The following is an 8,251-nucleotide window of genomic DNA, read 5'->3' as shown; positions in this document are numbered from 1 at the left end:
AACATTCACTAATACAGTTTAAAGTTGTTCATAGAGCTCATATGTCTAAAGATAAACTCCATCGCTTTTATTCTCATATCGATCCTATATGTGATAAATGTCAATTGGAAATAGCTTCCCTTACACATATGTTTTGGTCCTGTCCCTCTTTACAGAATTATTGGAAGGAAATTTTTTCCATTATATCTACTGTTTTGAATATTGATTTACAACCACATCCCATTACTGCAATTTTTGGATTACCTATGATAGATTTGACTTATTTATCTCTTCCTGCAGATCGTATGATTGCTTTTCTTACACTAATGGCTAGAAGGTCTATACTATTGAATTGGAAAGAGGTTAATCCTCCCACTGTTTTCCAATGGTTTACCCAAACTATACTATGTTTAAATTTAGAGAAAATTAGAAACTCTGTCTATGAATCCCCTTCTAAGTTTGAGTTAACCTGGCGACCATTTATTCAATATTTTCATTTGTGGTGAGTTGATCTGGCTCTGTTTTCATTCTATGATTAAGTATGATAATTGGGCTGTAAGATGAGATCGGAGTGATCGGCGTGGTTTAGCTATATCTGTAGGTTTTTTTTAAAGTTTTTTTTAAAGTTTTTTTAAATTCAGATTTGTTTTTTCTTCTTTTTTGGGTTTTTTTTTTCTTTTTTCATATATTGTTATTAATTATATCTTTTTTTTTAGAGATAGTTCACACCCTAAACTGATCTAAAATTTTTTTTATGATATATTTTTATTCTGTAATATTATTGTTTAATATCTCTGTATTAATTCATTACTTACTATGTATTTTTTATATCTCTTTGAACTGTATGTGTTTATAAATTATAATAATAATAAAAAGATTGAAAAAGAAAGAAAGAATTCTTAATAAGCAAAAAATCCCAGTCTGCTGAGGAACTCAGTGGGTCATGTAGCGTGAGTAGAAGAAAAAGAATGGTTGACGTTTTGGGATGGAAACCTTCATGAAGGTAACACCAAGAGCAGCCATTCTCAACCTTCTGTTATTTGCTATGGCCTCATTTTGGACTCTGCTCAAGGCCTTTGAGCCCCTGTGAAGCAGTCAAGTTTAGTTGTTTTTTTCTGTACTTCCACCGACTACATAAGAGAAAAAATATTTTATGATTTCAGTCCCTTCCTCCTTTAATATGCTGTGGTCCCCAGGTTGGGAGGTGGGTGGGGGCGGGGGTGGCTGTATGCCCCCCATTGACAATGGATGAACTAGACTATTACAGATCTTATCCCAGTGGAAAAGTTTCTTCATATAATTTGATTGTTTTGACACAAATACTGAGACAAAATAAAACATTTTTGGAAAAAAAAGCTAAACTGATGCAAATCATTATCCTGATTAACATGTACCAACTATTCAAAAGTTGCAAGTTGTAAGGGTGCTGCTTACGAGGTCTGTGTGTGGTAGTGATGCTACATAGTGAGAACATGTTCTTGTCAAAATAATGTAATTATTAGGGTTGACTGTATATGACGTTTGAAATTCATTCCATCTTTGCTCAGTGAGAAATTTCTATGATTTTATCTTGAATGACAGTGTGACATTTCATCTTGTCTCTTCTCATGATAACTACCACTTTGAGGTACAGAGGGATTCCAACAGCTAATGATATGCACTTGATCTCTCAGTATGATGTTTGTTGTGGAATCTGAAGAGGGAAGAAATTTTAGATATTTAGGCCACGTAACTTGGTTCTGTGCTTTCCATCTGATTGTAACGGATGCCATTTGTTTATATGGTTCAATTCACAACATAGTTTTAGCCAAACTCTCATCATCCACTCTATTAGTAAGGCTGGTAGCCCATGTGATGCAAATATGAACCAGAGTTATACAGGATAGGTAGGTTGTGACATTAATCTTAGAGCCAAGATGGATTGACATCAAAATTTATTCAGGGATCCACCCAACGATGTACCAAGTGTGCATACGGAATCCACCACTTTGTAGCAGAAAGAATCATTACTCACTTCCACCTGTAACTATTTATGAGGACAGCCAATTACTTGCAGTTGTGTTGATAATTCATTTTTAGGAGTGTTTGTTACGGAGAAGTACAGTTCCAAATTGCATTGTCAATAGCCAGGAAATGTATAGTGGTATTGTCAGAGTACATATATGACATCACATACAACCCTGAGATTCCTTATTCCTGTGGCCACAGCAGAATTACACCTAATTGGTAGTGCAAAAATAAACTTTACATAGTGTAAATAAGTAAAAGGACTGATTGAGGATTCTGATGGTAGAGGGGTAGCATCTCTTCCTGAACCTGGTGATGTGAGTCTTGTGGCACCTATACCTCTTTCCTAATGGTAGCAGTGAGAACCGAGCGTGTGCTGGGTGGTATAGGTCTTTAATGATTGCTACTTCCCTCTGACAGCAGTATTCGCTGTAGATGTACTCAATAGTAGGGAGGGTTTTGCTTGTGATGTCCTGGGCTGTGTCCATTAGATTTTGGAGGGCTTTACTCTCAGGGGTATTGGTGTTCTCATACCAGTCTGTTATGCAGCCGGTCAGCACACTTTCCACCATACATCTGTAGAAATTTGTCAGGGTTTCGCTATCATACTAAACCTCCGCAAACTCCAGAGGAGCTAAAAGTGCTGACGTGCTTTCTTCATGATGCCATTGATGTGTTGGGTCTAGGAAAGAACCTCTGAGATAATGACTCTCAAGAACCTAAATTTGCTCACCCTCTCCATCTCCAATTCCCAATGATTACTGGATTGTATACCTCTGGCTTTCTTTCCCTGACATCAACAATCAGCTCCTTAGTTGACAATGAGTGCAAGGTTGTTGATGGTGCACCATTCAACCAAGTTTTCAATCTCCATCCTGTACGCTGACTCATCCCCTTCCTTTATACAACCCAGTTCTATGGTATTGCTGGCAAATTTGTAGATAGTGTGTTAGGTCTGCTTTGTTCATGAATGAGTGAGACAAACACCAGGCTGAGTCGAAATCAGGGTTCTTTGTTCTTTATTACCGGATTGTAACACTTGCAACTAACCATGTTAGTCGGAGAATGCATTCTGCCGTTATCAGCAAAATGGTGATTTTTTATACCCTTGGATACGTGCTTAGAACATCATCATATCATTACTTGTCCAATGACTAAAACTGTTGCTATCCTTTCCCTGCTAGCTTCCTGCCTCTCAATCCATCAATGTCTCTCTTATCTTGTAAGTACAAGGATGCATTCACATCTTGTTACAGCCCTGTACAGGGTAACTCCTTACACATTCCCATCTCATGATGTTTTACCTTACAATCCCTCCTTTGTCCTCTTTAGAGGACAATCTCGCCCTGACTATGCTACCACCGCGTTACATTAGTTCGCCTATTATTGCCAAGCTCTATACGGGTTCTGTTCACAGGGCAGTTCGGCTGGTGGGCGAGGGCTCCCACAACCCTCCTTTGCGTACACCCCCCATCCGTCACCCCGATCCCATTGCCCGTTTACAAGTTTCATCCCATTTGCCCCCAAGCAAAAAACTAGCTAACCCCCTGTACATTAGTAAATTCCCAAGTTAACATATGGTCTACAATCTAATTCATAATACTTGTTCTACAATCTGATTAATAATGTTTGTGTTACAATCAATGTTATAATATTTGTTCTACAATCAAGGTTATAATATTTAGGTTACAAGCAAGGTTAAAATTATATGTGTAACAATCTAATTCACAATCCCTCCTTCCCATCACATTCCCCTTCAGACTCCAGATCGATCTCAGCAACTTTCTCCGCCTCCTGTAATGTGAGATAGTCTTGCTCCACAGCCTGCACAGCTTGATATTTCGGAGGCAGTTCATCACGGTCAGCAAAGGCTCTCTCTATGGTCCTCGTGACCAGCGTTCGAATGCATGGAATACAACAACAGCCACAAGTGATAAAAATTGATACAGAAATGAACAAACCCAGCAAAAGTTGTCCTAACAATGTGCTCCATCTCCCAAACACTCCCTGTAACCAGGATAAAACAGGATTAGAGACTCCAGACTGGGCTTTTAATTCTTTCGCCAATGCCCTAAGTTTCGTTAACCCCTTAGTGAGTGATCCATCTGGCCCTGTGTTATTAGAGATAGAAGTGCAGCATAGATCTCCAAACATAGCACACATTCCACCTTTCTCTGCCAGGACCATATCAATCGCTATCCTATTCTGAAGTGTCATAAGGGAAGTTTCTGACAGTTGTTGATGTATTGCCTCAACAACGTCCCTGGTCAAATTTGCAAGGCGCTGGACATTATAGTGAATAAGGTTGATCCTATTAACATTCTTATTTACAGTGATGGGAAAAATTGCACTAAAAACAGGAAAGCTTTCAAACCCAGCTGCAATCTCATCGGCTAATTTAAATTCGTCCGGAATATTCCGGGCTTGGCCAATGGCATCAATCCATACCCCATCAGGGTTCCTTCCTCCCGGCCCCAAGAGTCCAACACTCCTCCTTTTTCTCCACAGCCAACTCTCTGTGTGGCGCAATTCTAGGGAATCCTCGTCTCCCTCCTGCCTTTTGACAATCAGCACTGGCGCATTAAGGGTTACTAGAGCACACCGACCATCCCAGTTAGCGGGGAGCCAGTTGTACAGCACTCTTCCTCCACAAAACCACCAAATATCCGCCCTAGCCTGGGTCAAGCGGGTTGCACTACTGCTATGTGAGAGATCAACATGAGTCCTGCACGAGTCGCTGGGCAGCCAACCCACATGGAAAACGTGCGCTGCTGTGTTGTTGGCAAAACAAGTAACATTAGTTATGCCTGTGGATCTAAAGACAGGGGGAGCTACATTAGCCGGAGCTATGGGAAACGTCTGTTCCCATATCAGACACCTATTCAGTGGGTTGGATTCTGACATTAGGTTCAAGGCGCAGTCCATAGCATCTGTCTCCTCAAAAATTGATCTGCTCATCCGTAATAATGGCCTTCCTCGGGCACAGACCCAGCAGTTCCCATAGCCTGCTTGGTCCGCATATTTACCCATCTGATCTATCCAGGAGTTTGACTCATCAATACCTGTCTCAATTGCTATCTTCTCTCCCCTGGACATCTTCGTACTGTCGAATTTTCTCACTTCCCCCTCTTTCGAAGTGGGTTTAATTATGTCCTTTGTGTATGTTTGTAAGTCGAACCTCACCACTCCCCAAGGATCTTTTCCACTAATAGACACTCCAATCATTAGATAGAAGAGGTCTCCGACACCATGTTCTCTCCCTGTGCCCCCCTCGCATGTCTTAGAGCTCCATCCCTTCATATTCCACGGGTTGCGCAGCCCCGCCTTTACTGTCAAAATCAGGGGATTCTCTCCTTTCATTGAATAGGTCACAGCACCACGTATCAGGGAGATTTTAGTGAAAAAAATATAATAAGGTTTGCTGGACCCTTTGTTAAGGGGTTTTCTTATCCATCTAGTGTCGGGTCCTGTCCACCACCAAACCTTACCCCAAGACGGACAGACATGTAGACCCCATTTAGGATATCCTATTTTAAAGGCACACATGTAAATATCATATCCTCTCCAGGACGCCTCATTCTTACCACACGCTATTATACTGCATAGATCGAACTGGAAGGTGTTATCCCTGTCTTTGTCTACCTTTAGAATAACTTTGGCCCCGCAAGAATCCGAGCTATTCTGCTGACTTATCCGGCATCCCATTAGTAGTACTGCCCATAGGGCCCCCGGTATCGTCTGCATGAGTCTCATCAATTCTATCAAGGCTGGCTACGTGCTGTTTTGCCTTGGAACAGTAGGCAAAATGATGCCAATTATGATCCCCTGGTTTGTCAATTCTTACCGACCTATCTGTTACGGCGGTAACAGTGTATGGTCCAGACCACCTAAATTCAGTCCAATGTACTTTACCTGGTTTACGGATATACACCAGGTCTCCCTCCTTTACTGGAACTCCTTCGGTGTCCGGGTTCTCCTTACTAGCATTCGCCACCTGTTGTGAAACTAAAGCAACCATATTACCCAGCATCTGCATATAATGATCCAGTTCCACTTCCCTTTCTTCCCACAACTTAACCCATGCTGGATCAGTCTTTGGACCGGGCATGGGTCGACCCGTTAGAATCTCATGCGGTGACAGGAAGGTATCTTTGGCCTTCTCTTGTCGCATAGACATCAGTACTAATGGCAATGCCTCAACCCAATTCAACCTGGTCCCCCCTAAAACTTTCCCTAATTTAGATTTTATCGTTCTGTTTGCCCTTTCTACTAACCCCTGGCTCTCAGGCCTATAGACACTACCAAAACGATGTTTGATCCCTAGGTATTCTTCAACCTGTCGGATCAGCTCATTCTTAAAGTGAGACCCATTATCAGAGCATATCCTGCTGGGGACTCCATAGCGGGGTATTAACTCTCGCGTTAGCCAGCCTATTACACTATCCGCATCTTCTTTCTTTGTTGGAATAGCCTCCACCCATCGTGAGAACCTATCTACTGCCACTAAAAGATATCGGTAACCCTCCTTTGTCCTAAGGTCAGTACCCATATCTGTATAGTCAATATAGATCTCTTTCCACGGGGCTGTCGGTACTGGAAATCGTAAAAGCGGGTGGGGTAAGGTGATCCTTTGGTTATGCCCGTTGCAGATAGTACATTCAGCTCTAAAGTTGTCAATGTGCTCGCGTAAGTGGGGATTCCACCAATGTTGTTTAAGCGTATTATAAGTTTTGGTGGCGCTAATGTGAGTCGGCCCATGTGCTTCTTCAAATAATAGCGGGAGTAATTGACGAGGGGCAACTATCGTACCTATAGGGGAGCGCCAAACATGTACTGTCTGATTTTCATAGCTGATCTCCTGTCGAGTGGCACCGCGTTTCATCCATTCCTCTTTCTCACTTGGGCTAGCTTTTTCCTGTATTTCTATTAGGTGCTCAATATTCGGTGGGGGTCCCTCTCCCTTCTCATCTGTGTAGTCATTCAATCTGCTACAAGTCTCCTTAGTTTCAGATTCATTTTTTTTGTTATGGGACCTCAAAATCATCCCCTGTATATGTTCATGATAACCAGTAACCTGTTTGGCTGCCCTGTCAGCCGCCGCGTTTCCCTTCCCTTCCTTTGTGTTATCTGGGGAATGGCCCGCCACCTTAATTAGGCTCAGAGCCCGGGGAAGCATGACCGCCCTGACCAGTCTCCGTAAAACCAGATCATGACGGACGTTTTGTCCGGCAGCAGTCCGAAAATCCCTTCTTAGCCAGCCTGGTGCTTCAATATGTACTGCACTCCAAGCATATGCAGAGTCAGTATAAATATTAACTGTTTTACCTTCGCTAAGCTCCAATCCTCGTATGAGCCCTATCACTTCTGCTAACTGAGCTGCTGCCGGTTGGGGAATGATAGAGGACTCTACTAGATAGGGTGCCTCATCCTCCCATCCTACCACTGCATAACCCGCCACATTACCCTCAGAATTTTTATGGCAACTTCCATCTGTAAAAAACTCCCAGTCCACCTCCTCCATGGGTTCCTCAAATAGCTTTTCCCTCAGCTTGGAATCTACCTTGACTCTTGCTACACAGTCATGCGTCTCCATAAACCCCAAGTTCAATCCTCTAGCCATGTTGGAATAGTTGTCCCTGGGTGACCTGAAGGTGATGTGAGGACCCTTAAGGGCGTCCTCCATCTTAATGGATCTGTTGGCCGAAAAGCTGAAAGCATTAGACATTAAAAGGGCTGAGACACTGTGGTCTGTATTAACAACTAGGGGATGACAGAGAACAATATGCGCGGTTTTTTGTATCGTTCTAGCTACTGCTGCGAGGTAATGGAGACATGGGGCTTTTCCTCTCTCTACATTATCCAGTCTGCAACTATAGTAATTTAGTACTTTCCTTCTTCCTCTATCTCTCTGATACAGTACTGAGCTAACAATGCTCTCAGTTTCAGCCACGTCCAAGTAGAATTCTTTACTGTAATCTGGATTAGCCAGGCTGATCGTTCTTCCCAGTTCTTGTTTGACACGCAGAAAAACCGCTTCACGTTCTACATTCCACCTGACTGGTTCTTTAAGCCTCCGGTGACCTATCTCTGTGACCATTTCCCTCAGACCTTGGGTCAGACTCACATATCCTGGAACATATGTTCGACTATACCCGCAAAGCCCCAAGAATGCCAGCATGTCTTGTACTGTAGTAGGTTTTCGATACCCTAGTATCATTTCTCTATGTGCCTCAGACATGGCCGTACCGTTTTTACCCACGAGTCT

This window comes from Narcine bancroftii, chromosome 4 (assembly GCF_036971445.1).
Source record: "Narcine bancroftii isolate sNarBan1 chromosome 4, sNarBan1.hap1, whole genome shotgun sequence".
Taxonomy (NCBI): Eukaryota; Metazoa; Chordata; class Chondrichthyes; order Torpediniformes; family Narcinidae; genus Narcine; species Narcine bancroftii.
The sequence above is the reverse complement of the archived record's forward strand: the minus strand, read 5'-3'. Positions refer to the sequence as shown.